This window comes from Arabidopsis lyrata (assembly GCF_000004255.2).
Source record: "Arabidopsis lyrata subsp. lyrata unplaced genomic scaffold ARALYscaffold_3, whole genome shotgun sequence".
NCBI lineage: Eukaryota > Viridiplantae > Streptophyta > Magnoliopsida > Brassicales > Brassicaceae > Arabidopsis > Arabidopsis lyrata.
In genome coordinates, this window is record NW_003302553.1 from 23,728,382 (window position 1) to 23,746,981 (window position 18,600).

At 39.5% G+C, this 18,600-nt stretch overlaps 1 long non-coding RNA gene across 2 annotated transcripts; it reads left to right on the forward strand.

The window, feature by feature from the left end:
- The first annotated feature begins 856 nt into the window (after positions 1 to 856).
- Positions 857 to 3,029, forward strand: LOC110229720. 2 transcript variants are annotated; one of them, XR_002333107.1, is made up of 3 exons: positions 857 to 1,361; positions 1,558 to 2,102; positions 2,669 to 3,029. It is a non-coding gene; the product is annotated as an uncharacterized LOC110229720 (long non-coding RNA). The 2 variants fall into 2 exon arrangements; XR_002333106.1 differs by having other exon boundaries at positions 1,558 to 1,620; positions 2,054 to 3,029.
- The last annotated feature ends 15,571 nt before the right edge of the window (positions 3,030 to 18,600 follow it).

Sequence of the window (18,600 nt, forward strand, 5' to 3'; positions counted from 1 at the left end):
AAATGAAAAAAATAAATAAATTTGGATCAAATGTAGTTTACATACTTTTTTTATGACGGTTTATCGTTCGACCAAGAACATCCAATGATTAATCTCCACCAATCTAATCATGGTCGTGAGTCACATACAATTACGTCGGAGAAAGGATTGGTCGTGTCTTCTTATTTTCTCTTCCTTTTCCGTGTTTTTTTTTTCCTTTTTGGTTCTTTTTTTTTTCAACAAAAGATGTGTCATAATTAATCGTTTAATTATATTTTTGATATATTAATGGTAAATTTATGTTGTGATAATTACGAGCCAATTTTTTTTAAAGGTAAAATTTACTTTTCTAAAATATATAGATATTGCCGATAATATCAAAACAACTATCATATATTCTTTAAATTCACAAATCTGATAAAATAAAAGAAACTTTCTTTTATATTTTATACCGATAATGATGGTGTATCTAAATAAATGTCAAATCTCTACAATAATTATTTGAGAAGTAGAAACGCACCATATTGAAAGTTAGGGCATTGGAGGCCTGTGGTTAAAAGTTGGAATGATTTGTCCTAAACACCCTTAATGAATTGTTCTTCTCGAAATTTCTTCTTTTTCGTAATTAGGGGTATATAAGTCTAATCGTGTGTTGATCTCTATACTAATGTCCTAAACACCCTCGATTTCGAAATTTTTTGTTCTTAATTGTTAGGGGTATATAAGTCTAATCGTGTTTTGAGATGATTAGTCTTAATCACCCTTAATGAATACACTATCAAATCCAGTTTTCTATTTTTTGGTGAGGGTAAAACAATAAAATCGTGTGAATTTTATTAAAATATAGAATATTTCGTTTTTTAATATTAAAATATAGAATATTTCGTTTTTTAATATTAAAATATGGAATATTTCGTTTTTTAATTTTTATAAAAAGTTAAGATAGATATTAAAATATCTTACGAATATTTGTATCAAGAAATTTTCCAATTTTAAAAAATAAATTTTTAGAGATAATTATGACAGTGTGCCCTAGATTTTAAGCTATAAATATAGAGCCGCAGCCACACCATTAGAACTCAGATTCGTTAGCCTAAACATATCGTTTTGATATTATAGCTTTTTTTTTTGTTGCTTTGGTTCTTTTATGGATCGATTTTTTTATTTTGCGTTATTATTTTTTACTTTTTCTTGAGGTTATATTTGTATTGTTATTATCTTGGTCTATGAATTATTAAGATTGTTATTGTTTTGCTGATTTGTATCGTGTGAATTATGTTTTAGGTAACCGCTCATGGGAGTTTCTATCAAGAGATTGAATGAACGAGTTGATGAAGACATGCCTCTTCATTAAATTCATTAACAAACTTTTTACATCAATCGTGAGTCCTCTTTAATTTTAGTTAGCGCTTCTCTTATGTCTCTTTGTAAATTACTTACAATTTTATAATTTGTGTTGGTTTAATTATTGATAGTTGTCTCTCATCAGATCTGATGTAAAATAATTTTTTACCATGCACTACATAACGAAATATTTTTTTTTTGTCAACGTTACTCATAGTTTTTGTGTTTTTGAAGGCGGAGCATTGCGCTGATGCGGAAGTGATTTACAAGTTTTTGGAGGTCAATGAGATTGATAAGGTATATTATAATCGACTATGTTTTAGATTTTTTTTGTTTTTTCTTTTTATTTTGTATATTGGTTGTTGATTATTTTCTTTGATTATTTGTGTGATTGAGACCTTTTTTTTATATAGAATATTTGTTATTCGTAGAAATAATTATGTCGTGTTATTATATGAAAGATTTGATAAATTATTGGAACTATGTTGGTCAAGGTTCTCGAAGAACTCATCTCTACGTTTAAATCGATCTGATATAAACATGTATTTTTGTATATTAATATTTCTTAATTTTATGAGTTTTTTTTTATTATTAGATGACTACGAGAAGGTAATCTCTAATCTACTATTTTTATTTGTATTTTGTTATGAATTATTTATATGCTTTCTTTTGTTTTTTAGAAACTCTAACATTAATTTGCTTTCTAAAACATATTGAGTCTATTTTGAAGCTCGGGAAAAACAGAGTTCTCTAAAACGATATCGGTCGAGATTGCATAGGTATGTCTATCGTGATGAAATTGTTAAATAGATACTGGGCTTCTAAGCAATTCTATCACTTTGAATCCTTGTAATCGTGAGAGAAAAGTTTAGGGTTTGATTGTTTCAGTTTTGATTAGTGAATTGAAAGATGCCGCAATTTCCACATATGATTTTTACGTTCAATCATAATTTGGATGTGTGGAAATTAATACTTGAATCGATGGAGAGAAGATTACAACTGACGTGTGAGTTAATTTGTGTATTTTATGGTACATGTTTTCGTCATGGATCAAAAAGTTCAATCCCATCTTTATAGGAGTTAGGCTTTCATCTAACCTCTTTTATATTTGATAGATTGTTTGTTGTGTTATTTTTTTAATTTTAGATTCAAATATATATTTTTTAATTTCAGTTTTAGGCGACTAAAGGATTGAATATGCTATGAATATGTAATTTTATATTCTTTTGTTTATTTAATTGCCATTAACCTATTTTGACTTTAATTTATATGTTTTATTATGAGAGATAGGAAAAATAGCTATCCTATTTTGACTTTAATTTATATGTTTTATTATGAGAGATAGGAAAAATAGCTGATCAGTGATTTTTGGTTGTCGGAGACTTTGATCCGAATGAGCGACGGTGATGAAAATATGAGTGGTGGATAGAGACGCAAGGGATCGGTGAAGTTGTTTAATACACACAAGGGGTTTGGTTTCATCACACCAGACGACGGTGGTGAGTGGTGACGATCTCTTCGTTCACCAGTCCATTAGCTCTGAAAAATTTCGTAGCCTTGCCGTTGATGAAGCTGTTGAGTTCAAGGTTGAGGTTGACAACGCCAGTCGTCTGAAGACTGTTGAAGTTTCTGGACCCGAGGGTGCTCCTGTTCAGTGAAATAACGGCGGTTCATCTGGTGGATGTGGTGGTTTTGGCTGTGGAGGTGAGGACGTTGTTGGTGTCGGATCCCGCACCAGAAGTCCGCGACCAACCAAAGATTGCCACGTAGTCAAAATAATGGCCCATAAAGGACGAAGCCCAATGGACCCATGAGTCGAAGGAAAGGTCGAAGTGGTCGTCACCACTTCGAGAATCCGAAGTGAATGCACTATGACACAAGCTCGAAGTAGAAGACACGGGTAAGTCGGTTCAAGGACACTTGGGCCAAAAAGGCGAGGCCCGTGAAGATCAGAGTCAACTCAAATTCAAACGTTGAGCATTGAAGTCAAAGAATCAAAACGGACACATTTAAGAAGGAATAATTGTACTTAATTACTCATTTTAATGTCGTTTCCCTATGTATAAATATAGAGGTCAATGGCTATGTAAAAGGGGACCCTTCCTCTAGAGAGAAAAAGAATATAGCAATTTTCGTAACAATTCACAAGTTTTTATACATTCATTTTTGTCCTTCAAGAATAATCTTTCCCACCTAATAGAATACTTGAGTGTGTGAATCCGACATCCACATTTTGGCGCCGTCTGTGGGGATATTAGGTTCTTGAGTGGTCAGATTTTTTCTTTATCACACTTCCGAGATAAGCAACAATGTCCGGAGGAGACGCCGCTGAGACATCATTGGCCGAAACCCTCAAAGCTATGCAGCAAACCATGTCGGACATATCACAAAAGTTCTCGGATGTGGAAAAGGCCGTCGATACGTTGCAAACATCCCAGGTATCTCTTAGTCAAAACGTCAATACTATACAAACTCGTGTTCGCTCTTTAAGTGCAGGAGGTGGGAATCCGAAGAGGGATATTCAACTCGCCAAGTTCCGCTGCACGAAATGAAACCAGCGGACAAACAACCCCCGGTGCTACTAATAATGTAGCTCAGACGTTGGAGGAAGAGACGCAGCTCGGGGATGAAGAACAACTTGCAGCTCAGTATGAGCAGGAGAACCTCGACCAGTTCAAGACCATGAAGAAGGTTAGCCAGGAATTAAAAGAAATGAAATCAAAATTTCATCAAGCTACAAGTTCAGAGCCAGACATCAATCGAGTCATTGAAGAAGCTAGGCGAACACCTTTCATCTCGCGAATTGCGAGTTTGAGGATCAAAGATTCCCGGAAACTCAAATTGGACCCTTACAGCGGATTGGAGGATCCAAAAAGCTATCTCGCGGCTTTTCTGATCGCTGCAGGAAGAGTCGAATTGGATGAAGCTGATGAGGACGCAGGCTATTGCAAGCTGTTTTCGGAGAATCTATGTGGCCAAGCTCTAATGTGGTTCACCCAATTAGAGCCGGGTTCGATCAGCAATTTCGACGAACTATCGGCCGTATTCTTAAAGCAATACTCCATCCTTATGGATAAAAGCGTTTCGGATGCCGATCTTTGGAACTTAACGCAAGGATCTAATGAGTCACTTCGAGTTTTCATCACCAAATTCAAAGGAGTGCTGTCAAAACTCCCAAGAATCTCACAGCAATCAGCTTTATCTGCCTTACGAAAAGGATTGCGACATGATTCAAGGTTTAAAGAAGACTTAATACTTCATAAACCAGACACAATTCAGGATGCACTCTTCCGCGCGAACAACTGGATAGAGGTAGAGGACGAAAAAGAAAGTTTTGCCAAAAGGAATAAACAAGAAAAGTCGGCAATCACCGTCCCTACCAGGAAGTTCGAGCCTAGGGAGAGCAAGGGACCAAAGAAGTTTGGGTCGCAACCCTTCAACAATACCGTCGGGAAGCAATTCCAAGGGAAAGGAAGATCAAACACTTGGGTCCGTGATGAAAGTCTATATTGCGACATTCATAAAGTAACCGGACATTTAACCAAGGATTGCAGCGTTCTTAAAAAGCACCTCGCAGAGCTTTGGGCTAGTGGCGATCTTTCTAAATTCGATATAAAAGATTTTGTGAAGGAATACCACGAAGCAAAGGAAAACTCCAAAGATCAAGATTCCAAAAGACCAAGGTTATCCAACGAGGAAGAACCAAGAAGATCGAAGGGTAAGATCAATGTGATTCTAGGAGGTTCCAGATTTTGCGGAGATTCAATAAGTTCCATCAAAAAGCATAGACGAAATGTCTTACTCAAAGCAAGCTTGAGCGAAGAAATTGATTTTCAAGGTGCCTCAATATCATTTAACGAAGAAGAAACACGGCATCTCGAAAGACCGCACGATGATGCTCTAGTCATTACTCTTGATGTCGCTAACTTCGAAGTATCAAGGATCCTTATAGATACAGGCAGTTCGGTCGACTTGATCTTTTTAAGTACTCTAGAAAAAATGGGAATCAGCCGAGGAGACATAGTAGGACCCCCATCTCCGTTAGTTGCGTTCACAAGCGAGTCAGCCATGTCTCTCGGAACAATCAAGCTACCGGTCCTTGCCAAGAAGGTATCGAAGATCGTGGACTTTGTTGTCTTCGATAAGCCCGCAGCTTACAATATTATCCTCGGGACTCCCTGGATTTATCGAATGAAAGCAGTCCCCTCTACATATCATCAATGTATCAAATTTCCAACATCAAATGGGGTGGAAACAATTCGGGGAGATCAAGAAGCTTCACGGACGTGTTACTTAGCTAGCCACCGTTTGAAGATCCAATAGCAATTAACAAAGCCCGCAAAAGAAGGACTAAGGCAGAAATTTCCTAGTGGGCAGGAAAAAGAGGATGTGGTAGTCGAAGTGGTATTGGAAGAAGACAAACCAGATCGGAAAATTCGAATTGGAGCGACTTTGACTGGCCCAATAAAAGAAGCTTTGATCGAACTCTTAAGGAAAAACAAAGCATCATTTGCATGGTCAGCAGCGGACATGCCTGGCATAAATCCGAGTGTAATTTGTCATGAACTAAACGTGGATCCAAGCTTCAAACCGGTGAAACAAAAAAGAAGAAAGCTCGGAGTGGAGCGAGCCAAAATAGTAAATGACGAAGTAGATAAACTTTTGAAGATAGGATCCATAAGAGAAGTGCAATACCCGGAATGGATAGCAAACACTGTCGTCGTCAAAAAGAAAAATGGGAAAGATAGGGTTTGCATCGATTTCACAGACCTAAATAAAGCATGTCCCAAAGATAGTTTCCCGCTCCCACATATAGATCGCCTTGTAGAGTCCACCGCTGGGAACGAGCTGTTAACATTCATGGACACTTTTTCGGGTTATAATCAAATAATGATGAACCCCGAAGATCAAGAAAAGACGTCATTCATCACTGATAGAGGTATCTATTGTTACAAGGTAATGCCTTTTGGTTTGAAAAATGCAGGAGCAACTTACCAACGGTTGGTTAACAAGATGTTCCATAATCATCTCGGGAAAACAATGGAAGTCTACATAGATGATATGTTGGTTAAGTCATTAAAGAAAGAGGATCACGTTAAGCATTTAGAGAAATGTTTTGATATTCTCAATAAATATCAAATGAAGCTGAACCCGGCAAAGTGCACATTTGGAGTCCCATCTGGAGAATTTCTTGGCTATATCGTAACAGAAAGAGGGATTAAAGCCAATCCAAATCAAATTAACGCCTTTCTAAATATGCCGTCTCCGAGAAACTTCAAAGAAGTACAACGGTTGACGGGGCGGATTGCGGCTTTAAATCGTTTTGTCTCAAGATCAACAGATAAATCGTTACCCTTCTACCAAATTCTAAAAGGGAACAAAGGATTCCTTTGGGATGAGAAGTGTGAGGAAGCTTTTGGGCAGCTTAAGGCATACTTAACCACTCCACCTATACTGTCCAAACCAGAAGTGGATGAAAAACTTTACTTGTACGTATCAGTTTCAGACCACACGGTTAGTGGAGTCTTGGTTCGGGAAGACCGTGGGGAGCAGAAGCCAATTTACTACGTGAGCAAGTCAATGACGGATCCAGAAACCAGATACACAATGATGGAAAAGCTTGCACTCGCGGTGGTAACTTCAGCTCGGAAGCTGCGTCCATATTTTCAGTCCCATCCGGTCGAAGTATTAACTAACCAACCACTCAGAACAATACTTCATAGTCCAAGTCAGTCCGGACGTTTGGCGAAATGGGCGGTGGAATTAAGCGAGTACGACATAGAGTTCAAAAGCCGGATCAGTATGAAGGCTCAGGTCTTAGCAGACTTCCTGACCGAACTACCAATACCTGGAACGACAGAGCAATCGGAGAACCAAACTTGGAAATTACACGTGGACGGGTCTTCAACAAAACAAGGATCCGGAGTGGGAATCAAGTTGGAATCTCCAACATCAGAAATTCTAGAACAATCATTCCGATTGTTATTCAATGCCTCCAACAACGAGGCAGAATACGAAGCCCTTATTGCCGGACTTCGACTAGCACAAGGAGTTGGAGCTAAGGAAATTATGGCTTATTGCGATTCGCAATTAGTAGTTAACCAATTTAATGGAGACTATGAGGCCAAAGATTCAAGAATGGAAGCGTACCTCGAAGTGGTGAAGGATCTATCTAAAAATTTCTCGAAATTTGAATTAATCCGCATACCTCGGGGAGAGAATACAACTGCGGATGCACTTGCCGCATTGGCGTCAACGTCAGATCCTGAGTTAAAGAGAGTTATTCCAGTAGAATGCATCTCGGAGCGAAGTATTCAAGACAGCAAGGAAACCCTCGTCGTTACAAGGTCTCGAGCAGCGGCACGCGACCGTGGCGAACCACAGATCGAGCCGCCACCCAACAAACGCAGGAAGTCAAGGGGATCGAATGCATCTAACAAGGAACCCGTTGTCTTAGCTGAAGAAGTGGTTCCAGAAAAAATGTTAGAAACCGAGCCATTAATCGAGGAGGATATTCTTGAACCAAACGAGCATCCCGAACCAGAGCCACGAATATTTCACAAAGTTGGCCAAATTCCGGCTAAAGACTGGGGGGCTGACTGGAGGGAGCCAATAAAGCACTACATCATGACGGGTGAGCTCCCAAAGAATAAATGGCAAGCCAGGAAAATGAAAGTCGTTAGCGCGAAATTTTGTCTGTCAAAGGATGCGTTATATAGACGAGGTGTCAGTGACCCTTACCTATTATGCATTTTTGGGCCCGAAGTCGAAATCATCATGAGTGAGGTGCATGAAGGATTATGTGGGAGTCATTCATCAGGAAGAGCTATGGCTTTTAAAGTTAAAAGAATGGGGTATTTTTGGCCCACTATGATCACAGATTGTGTTAAGTTCGCCCAAAGATGCAAGCGATGCCAACTCCATGCACCATTGATCCATCAACCGTCGGAGTTATTCTCCTCCATTTCCGCCCCATACCCGTTTATGAGGTGGTCAATGGACATCATTGGACCATTGCACAAATCAACTCGAGGTGTACAATACCTTCTAGTCCTTACGGACTACTTTTCGAAATGGATTGAAGCTGAGGCGTATGTTGGTATCAAGGATTCGGCGGTGAAGACCTTTATTTGGAAAAACATTATATGTCGACATGGAGTTCCGTACGAAATAGTCACCGATAATGGACCACAATTCATTTCACACGAGTTTGATGCCTTTTGTGCAGACTGGGGAATCAAAGTTAGTTATTCTACTCCACGATATCCGTAAGGAAACGGTCAAGCTGAAGCCGCAAACAAGACAATATTAAGCAACCTCAAGAAACGCTTAAGTCATCTGAAGGGAGGATGGTATGAAGAACTCCAGCCCGTCCTATGGGCTTATCGTACAACCCCTAGGCGACCTACAGGAGAAACTCCATTCTCTTTGGTTTACGGCATGGAGGCGGTAGTACCAGCTGAACTCAATGTGCCCGGACTTCGCCGAACAGAAGCACCATTAAATGAGGAAGAAAATTCAGCAATGCTTAATGATTCACTAGATACCATAAATGAAAGGCGTGATCAAGCTCTAATTCGGATCCAGAATTACCAACAGGCAGCAGCCCGGTATTACAATTCTAAGGTTAAAAGTAGGCCGTTCTTCGTGGGAGATTATGTATTAAGGCGCGTCTTTGACAACAGAAAAGAAGAAGGTGCCGGTAAACTCGGAATTAATTGGGAAGGACCTTACATTATTACCGAGGTGGTTCGAAACGGTGTTTACAGGTTGAAAGATTTAGAAGACAATCCAGTCAAGCGACCTTGGAATGTGATCAACCTAAAGAAATTTTATGTTTAAAGCTACATGCATTGTTCATGAACTACGGTGTGGCTTGATCCCGAGATAGGTACGTAGGCAGCTCAAAAACGAGTTCAGCTATTAATAAAATTTGTTTTATTTCTTTATTAAAGGAAAAAGTTTTGACTGTGCGAACAAGTGAAGCAAATAGAAGGTTCGGCTAAAGCGAACATACAAAAGATTGGAAATAGAACGTTATTTAAAAAAACGGAATGTCCTTCATCGTACACTTCGGATTATGGAAATCTTGTTGATGAGCAGAACACTTCAACTCCTTGACCAGCAAGATCGAGGATCGGCATCATGCAGTCCGGAATTCGAGCAAAGTCAGAAATTCCAAGCTCAATCCACTCTCCGGGGTGAGATTCAAGGATGTGAAGACTTCTTGACACTGTAGTAAGCCTGCGTTGCATCCGGTTAATCCTCTTCCGAAGTCTCCTCTTTTCCGACGTAAGCTTCCGGTGTTGAAGCTCGAGCGCCTCTATGAACGCCGTCGCCGTTCCTTGGTCTCTGATTGGGAGATCCCTGATCAAAGCACATGGGGCTCGGATTTGAGATCTCAAGAAGCCGCGAAGTGGAGGAGGCTGCCTGTTGGGCTCATTTGGAACATCTTCATTCATCATTCCGATTCTGGAGAAGTCGGGCATAGATTCTGAACAGCGTAGATTGAACTCCATACCTGCTAAAATAAAAAAAAAAAGAGAGTGGTGAGGAGTAAAGGGGAATTGAACCTATAATTTATAGGAACCCCATATCCCTAGCAAGCTGCGGATTCTATCCAAGGAATGGAATGATTCGCGGAGAGATTTATGCCCTCGAACGGATCCTGCATTAAAAGACGCATCTCCAAGAATATTTGGAAAGAAAGGAAAGTAGCAAATATTTCCATAAATAAAAAGGGGCCGAAGCCCATTACGAGTTTTAAAAAAAAAAAAAAAAAAAAAAAAAAAAAAAAAAAAAGAAGAAGTGAAGAAATTAAAGAACATTTATGGGAGAGGCTCAGGAACATGCTCCTTCATCGCAGGTTTAGTCTTCGAAGTGGACGCCTTGTTTTTGGCATCCACTTCGGAACGATCCCGAACGCGTTTCCGGCAGTTGCTGGCCTCCTCCTCCAAGTCCTCTTCCTCTTCACTGTCGGATGGAACGGCGAAGACAGGGGCGTTCACGGGACCCGGGACTCCTCTAGCACGGAGATACATCCGAAGCATCTTCGGGATCTCAGCAACGGAATCGAAGTTCCGCCACTCCCATTGAAAGGGATCACTCTCCAAAGCCCGTATCTTCCTTTCCACCCGAGCGATGCGAGCCTCGAGCGTCTGCCTTTTGAGTCCCAGCCGCTGCCTCTCTTCACACAAGCGACGGTGCTTGTCGGTGACCTAGCATAAAAATGAGTGAATAAGAAGAAACAAGAAGTTTTAAATCAAAAACTTTAATATTTACCTTGTCAATAAAATCGCAAGCCTCTTTCTTCTCCTTCGGAGGAAAGTGAAAGACGGCGTGAGGGAAGAGAACGCCGGCCGGTTCAAAGCCGTCGCCAGATAAGAAGAGTGGACTGCCGGGATCAACGGGGGCTACTGTTTCGTTTTCCATTCTTAAAATATTTCTCAAGTAAGATTCTAGAGTCATGTTTAATAAAGCCTAGAGGTAGGTAAGCCTTTATTTATAATGATTTAGGGTTTGTCTTGGAACCATAAATCCATTAATGGTAGCGTTTCCGAGTGGGTTAAACCATTTTTGGAAAATCGAGAAAAGGCAATTATTGCATTAAAAGACGAGCCGTTTTCTTTAAGAAGGGAAAGAGCAACCGTCGCATTAACTGCAAAAGTTTCTAAGGCCCAAGCCCAACAAGTTTACCGAGTTGACTAAACCCGAAGTGGGGAACTCGCTTTAAGCCGAGCTCAGCTCTCGCATTCTAAAGAGAAAGGTTTGATCAGCCTAAAAATCTCGAAAGCATTGCCACAAGGCCACAAAAGGTTAAAAGCGGACTTTGCAAACCCGCATATAATTTTAACCAAACCCCCTTGGGTCACAACCTAGAAAGGTTTAAAAGCCTCCTCAGGCAAATATCTTGTTCAAAAGAAACAATAAAGCCTCCTTAGGCCAAAAATAAATTAAGTCTTAAAGTTAAAGGGACAATCCCCAATTTAAAGTGGACGCAGCCACTACGGAGTGATCTCCACCCCGGACTCCGGCACAGCAACCAAAGTTTCATTCACCTCTTTGACTGGTGCTTGATCAGATGAAGCTCCCTGACCACCCTCCGCGGTACAACCAACCTCCGGAGTGACCTCTGGTACCATAGGAGCTGCGGGCGGGACAACGTCTTCCGTCTCACTAGAAATAATAATTCCAGTCAATCAAAGGTACAAGGTAAGAAAAAGGTAAGCCACAGGAGCCAAGCGTTACCTGCCCAGTCTAAACCCGATTCACTTATAGGAGGTGATTCAGTAAAGAATGCCTCGAAGTCAAGCGGGTTGAAGGCCGAAGTGGGAAGAGCTGCCAAGCGACTCCGTTTTTCAGAAAGGTTAGTCGACAGCTCGGTCTTTTCTTGCTCCTCGGAGAAATCTGCTTCATGGATTTGGTCTAGCAGAATCAGGTTGCTTTCGTGCTCCTTGATGTCTGACTCCAAGTCCGACCTAGCTTTCTCGGTCTGCATGAAGCGAATGGCCCCTTGGATCAATTCCATCCCGCGTCCCTTAACCTCCTTTCTGGCCTTCGATGCCGACCTTGCCAACTCAGAATCACGCAACTTGGCTAGCGCCTTGTACTTCGCGTCAAGCTCGATAAGTTGGTTGTTCAGGGTGTCGGCGGTTGATTCGGATTCATGAAGTCTACCCTGAACACCAGACAGTTCGTCCTGGAGTTTGTAATTCCGGTCATAGTAGTCTTGCAGTTCCCCCTTTACTTGCGCCAGCTCCGACGTCAACCTATCGACCTTATCCTCCAGATCGTGCTTAGAGCCAGCAGAAGAGTTGAGGTCAGCCTCAAGAGCTGAGAATTTCTTCTTCCACATGTCAATCTCCTTCTCCCGTCCAATGACCAACCCTTCGTAATGTTCGATCATGTCGTTAAATTCGCTATGAGCCTGGCATTATACATGAACCAGGGATGGTGAGTCAGTTCGCAGAATGGCAATGCAAAGAGAAAAAAAAAAACGGAACTAACCCGAGATGAGTGATGCGCGTGAAGCAAATAGCGTTCACAAATCGCAGGGCGCCATTTGTCGAAATCTGGCAAGATCGAACCCGATCGGGTCTTGAAGCATCGGAAGACGCTACCCTCTTTCTCCATAGCTGCGAAGAAAGAAGGGTTGTAAAAATCGGAATCTTAATGGAAAAAAAAAAAAAACGTTGAATACTGTATGAATCACCAAACCTGAAAGCGATTTGACTTGAGGGACAAGAGCAGGTTTTAACCTCGAGGAAGTATCTCGAGATTCAGAATCTCCCTTTTTCGGAGACGCACTCCGGGCAGTCTTTCCACTATCAGGCTGGGAGGAGGAAGACATATCAACCGGTCGTGGAGGACCCATTGGTTCAGGAGGAGGGGATGATCGAGGTGAGCGGTCAGTCCGGGCCCTCGACTTTTCCCTCCGCGGAGAAGAATCGCTGCGAGAGGACTTGTCTCCCTTCCGGCGAACCAAGTTCTTAATTGGTTCGTTACTAAAATCATCTCGGGGAGGACGAGGTGAATCACGGCGAGGAGATTGATCCCTCCGAGGAGAACGTGAGTCGCGACGATCGCGACGAGGAGTTAATCTGAAGGAAGCGACAGATCGAGCTCCCTCAGTGCTGCCATCATCAACCAGCAAGGTTCTACTGTAGTCCTTCTTGTCTATAGAAGTCGCGAGAAACTTTTTCTTCTCCTCGCAAGCCTCAGCCATCGGCTTGGAAAGCAACTTACGCTTGGCCGCAAGGGCCCGAGATGACATTCCCTGAGTTGAGGGAGGGGGAGGAATTTGGTGAAGATGACCAGGCGGACTCATCCTGAGTCTGTGGTTAGCTTCTAGGAATCGTTCAAGAGTGAAGGAATTCCAAAGGGTTTCCCCTTCAAGAATTATTTTGAAGAATTCGATGAACTCTTCAGATGGGAGATTGGAAGCGATGAAAGATGCGAAATGAAACAACGGTGTTAGTCAATAAAGATAAAGAAACAACCGGGAAAGACACGGGCAACCTAATCACTACCGGGTTTCGCAGACCACTTCGAAGGGAGAAAATCTGCGAGATTTCCAATCGAAGCGGGAGTTTTCTTAATTAGAAACCAAGGATGATGCCAATTTTCATCCTTGTTCGGAAGATGTGAAATGATGTTCCTGTTGGCATTAGGATATGCTGAGATATACCCCATTTTCTTCGATGAACTTCTCACGCTCAGAAGCTCATTTAGTTCAGCAACTCCGATAACGTAACCGGCCTCCGCCGCGATTGTTATAATTCCAAGAATAGTACGGAGAAGATTGGGGGTTAATTGAGGAAGAGCGATTTCAAGAGCCGCTAGGTATAAAACTAGGGCTTCGGGAAGAGGAAAGGTCAGCCCGCAACCCTTGAAATAAATCTCGTACACACAGAAGTAACCATCGCGATGGTTCTCCGGGGATTCTGTGGGGGAAGCTATTTGTGCTTCCGCCATAATTTCCGGTGGAATCCGGCAAAGCTCTTTCAACCGCTCGAGGGATTGAAGAGTACAAGTGGACCTATAGTGCGGACCGGCAATATCATCAGAGCGGGTGCACTCGTCATTGCTAGAACGCCTCTCATCGAAAGACGGAGACTCGGGTCTATCGGAATCGGAAGTCATTGGGAAGAAAGAAAAATTCAAGATCCGGCGAAGAAGGGTTTTGGTGAAGGAACGAAGAGAGAGGTTTTGATTAAAGTACAAAAGTAAAAGAAGAGAGTAATGGTAAAAAGAAGTTACCTCAGGCTAATGATGAAACCGTCTCGGAAGTCGTGTGGGAAGTGGGAAGGTTTTTTCCCATTTTAATAGTAATTAATCAATATACGGTCATAATGATGACAGATGTCATTTGGTTAAAAATGGCTAGCGCCGAAATTAAAGGAATGATGAGATTTTCGGCGGGAAATCAGAAAGATTCTCGAGCGCAATCTTTGGCCACTTGGGCATTTAAAGTCCTCCGAATTGGAATAGCACTTCGAAGAACTTGGGGGGCTAATTGTTGGTGTCGGATCCCGCACCAGAAGTCCGCGACCAACCAAAGATTGCCACGTAGTCAAAATAATGGCCCATAAAGGACGAAGCCCAATGGACCCATGAGTCGAAGGAAAGGTCGAAGTGGTCGTCACCACCTCGAGAATCCGAAGTGAATGCACTATGACACAAGCTCGAAGTAGAAGACACGGGTAAGTCGGTTCAAGGACACTTGGGCCAAAAAGGCGAGGCCCGTGAAGATCAGAGTCAACTCAAATTCAAACGTTGAGCATTGAAGTCAAAGAATCAAAACGGACACATTTAAGAAGGAATAATTGTACTTAATTACTCATTTTAATGTCGTTTCCCTATGTATAAATATAGAGGTCAATGGCTATGTAAAAGGGGACCCTTCCTCTAGAGAGAAAAAGAATATAGCAATTTTCGTAACAATTCACAAGTTTTTATACATTCATTTTTGTCCTTCAAGAATAATCTTTCCCACCTAATAGAATACTTGAGTGTGTGAATCCGACATCCACAGACGTGATGGTGGAAATTATTAAGGAGGATATGGTGGTGATGGTACTTGCTTTAGGTGTAGTGAACCAAGTTATATGGCGAGAGATTGTTCTCAAGGTGGTGGAGGATACAGTGGTGGTGGAGGTGGTTGAAGGTACGGTATGTTGTAGGTGGAGGTGGTGGTACTTGCTTTAGTGGTTTTATTTGTTTCGTTTAATTTTGTACCAATCTTATCATTTGTATTAAGGATTTTATAACTAGAGACGTAGGTACATATGACAAATGTGAATGTTTTTATTTATGAATTATAAAACATGTTGTGTTATATGTCATTTAGCTTATATAATATTTAAAACGTTTGTGGATATCTAAGAAGTGAAATTATTGGGGCCGGAGTTATTTGACGAACACATCAATTGGATTTAAAAAATCTTTTAACAATATGCTATGTGTCATTATTTCATCTCATAAGTGATATTTCATTAAACTTTAATCTGTTATATAATTTATGAAACTTTTTAGATTAAATCTATTGGATACGATATCTACGATTCTTACACAAAAGATCAAAGTTTACAAAAAAATCTTTAACAAAATCTCTATAAATTTTGACTTCGATTTTATTTTGCGAGAATATAAGGATAAAATTGTACAAATTTGATAAAGACTTTAAAATTTTTAAATAATGATGTGAATATTTTTATCTCGAAATTGTTTAATTAAGAAAACGTTATGAAATCTTGAAGAAAAATAACAAAAATATCATTATTTTTAAATAACCAAGCAATGGATTAGCAAGTAAAGAACGATGGTTCTTGTGTGATACTACATCATTGACTTTGATCGTGTTAAGAAGTCAATATTTAAATTCCCTTTAAATGTTTTGATTAGTTTATTTTTCACTTTATATGTAAAAGCTAAAACTTTTCTTTCCCATTTTATCAGCGGCTTAAATTTAAAATCACTTTCGGAATTTTAGCAGCCAAATTTTCAATTACTTTCAACCTAATTATTTTAGTTTGTTTGAACAAATTTGACCTAATTATCTCAAAGCTTGAACTGAACGTATCCAACACATTCGCTTCGACATAACGACAAGAGCGGAGTAGGGAAGACAAAATTTTGACCTCATGAATTTTAAAGCCTTGACAAACTTGATATATGGTCATATTGAAATAAACTGCAAGCATGTAAGAAAAAAGTTAAATCTCAGTAATATGAAAGTGTATGTAAATGGGTCATTCTTATTATTTATAAAAAAAACCATTGAAACTTTTTGAGGAAAACCACATGCTAAATGTTTTTTAAAGGAACATTATTTCATTACACATTTTAATTTTCATTGAAATTGATTCCAAAACTTACGATGAAAGTCAAATATAATACTATCAAATCCAAGTGAAAGTATTTTATTTTTGTTCATCACAGTGCGTTGAAGTTTTGTCCTACACATACACACATCATCTAATCACACGTATAGAAACAAAATATACATAGAGGGATGGATCTTTATGTTAGTAGAGCAAAAATACCTCTAAAGCGTGAACTGAGGTTTTTACGCTTTAGTTTTTCTAATCTAAGGGTTATCTTGGGTAGTCGGCTTCGGCAATTCGCTTCCAGGGTGCTGCGTGCGAGCAATCGAGGAACTGAGCAAGGTAAATGTTGGCGGATTCATGATTTCGGAGGATGATGCTGGTCTCTTCCACGAATTTGTATCTACTATTAATTACACTTTCGTAGAGTGAACTTCTCTAGAGTGATCCAATGATGTTGATGACCACGCCAAATTCATCAACATTTGAGAAGTAATAAGTGCGATGAATTTTGATTGGGTGGCTTAGGGGGAATTCCAAAAGCTGAAGTTTGGGCGAGGGGAGTCTCTTGAGTGACCTATTATATACTATGTGTCAATGAGACGTGGATAATTGTAAGTGGTTTTTAAGAGTGATGTGGCATCTTGCAAAATCTCCGCTTACGTGGCTTCCTCTAAAATGCTTTTGATTGTGCTGATGTGGATATATTGAGAGGCCTCAATGAACACCTTTTATTAGTAAGAGATGTTGCCAGAACTAAGAGTTGATTCGTATTATTAACACTGCTCAAGCCGCATGTATGTAATTTAATTTAGATCACTTTTTAGCTTTGTTTTGAATTATTTTGGAATATGAGTTCTACATAACGTGAGTTTATTTTGTAAGTTTCTTTTTTTTTTCTTATACTGTGGAGTGTGATCAAGCTGCTTTTGGAGAAGTGAATTAGTTCAATATGATTCATGTTTCCTATGATCACGATATTCTTCATCACTCCATCTACAAACTTATAAAAAAAAACAATTGTAAGTACACGATTAGATTGTTTGTGTGTGTGCTTGATTTAGTGTTTGTAGATATTTGTTTTGTAAGCAATATTTTTTTTAATTAAAATTTAAAACAAGTACTAAACCCAAACGTTATATATATATATATATATAAGTATTGATTTGTTAGGATTTTCCGGTTTAATTGAGAGTCATGTTTCTGATATGATTTTTGCTCTGTCTTTGTGTTATCATCAACCAGAATCAGCCATGGTGAATTATATAGTGAAGCAATACGTTGTTGCAATAGAAGGAGATACGACATTGGTCGCAGTGGAGAGCATGTATGTTATAGGAAAGCTCAAAATGGCATCGAAAACCCTAATCGGAAGAGAAAGAAGAAGATGGTGATGATATGAAATGTTAACAACGTTACTTGAGCACGTAGCTGGAGATGAGGATGAAAAGAACATGTTCTACATCCTTTAGTATCTTGAAATCTTTCTTTTGCAGGTGATAGAGAACACAAAAGTTATGATTGTATCTATAGAGGAATGAGAAGGAACAGATGGAAGACTCTTACATACCGGTAAAAGAAAGAGAGGAGATAGCATTAAGGGAACGCGAATGTTTGAATCTGATACAGGCACTCATTTATTGTTGTTGTTACCCTGAGGTCGCTTCACCAATGCTACGGTGATCATGCATTGGTTTTATCTAAATTTTTTTCGTTTAGTTTGTAGTCATGCATGCCTTTGTTTATATGTTAACCTCAATTTCTTAGTCCGTTAGTGGTTTTACTTGTACAAACAAGGGAAATACCGCTGATGTTGAATACTTACCTCATATTTGAACGTAGAGGACGATCTTGAGACCAATGAAGATGAAGAAGAAGAATTAAGAATATTATTGGTATACAGAATAGAAAATGAGTGAATATTATTGGTATACGGAATAGAAAATGAGTCAAGATCATTAGTGATTCAAAACTGATCAATTAAATTCTGATATATAATAGTTATTTATAATGGTTGGTCCATAATGTATATTTTATTTTAAAATTAATAGTAAAATTATTTGATAACTACAATATAGTTTAGTTACTTTATAAAAAAAACCTTCACCCTACAGAAGTTACATAATTTTATTATTAATTTCTCACTGAATGACAAAATAATTTTATAAAACCTGATCAACATGATAACAAAACAAGAGAAGCAAAGTTGATAGTTTTCGGGAGTCTGATGAAAGAGTTCTTGATAAGCGTAGAAATTATTTGTTGAACATAAGTTTGGCTGTAACAATGATAACACAAAACATGAGCAAAATAGCGATTTTCTGCAGCCTAATGAAAGAGCTTTTGATAAATGTAGAAATAGTTTGCTGATTGATGAGTTTGGCTATAACCACGATAACAAAAAAAGGAGCAAAATTGACCTTTTTTGCAAGGTGATGAAAGAGTTCTTGAT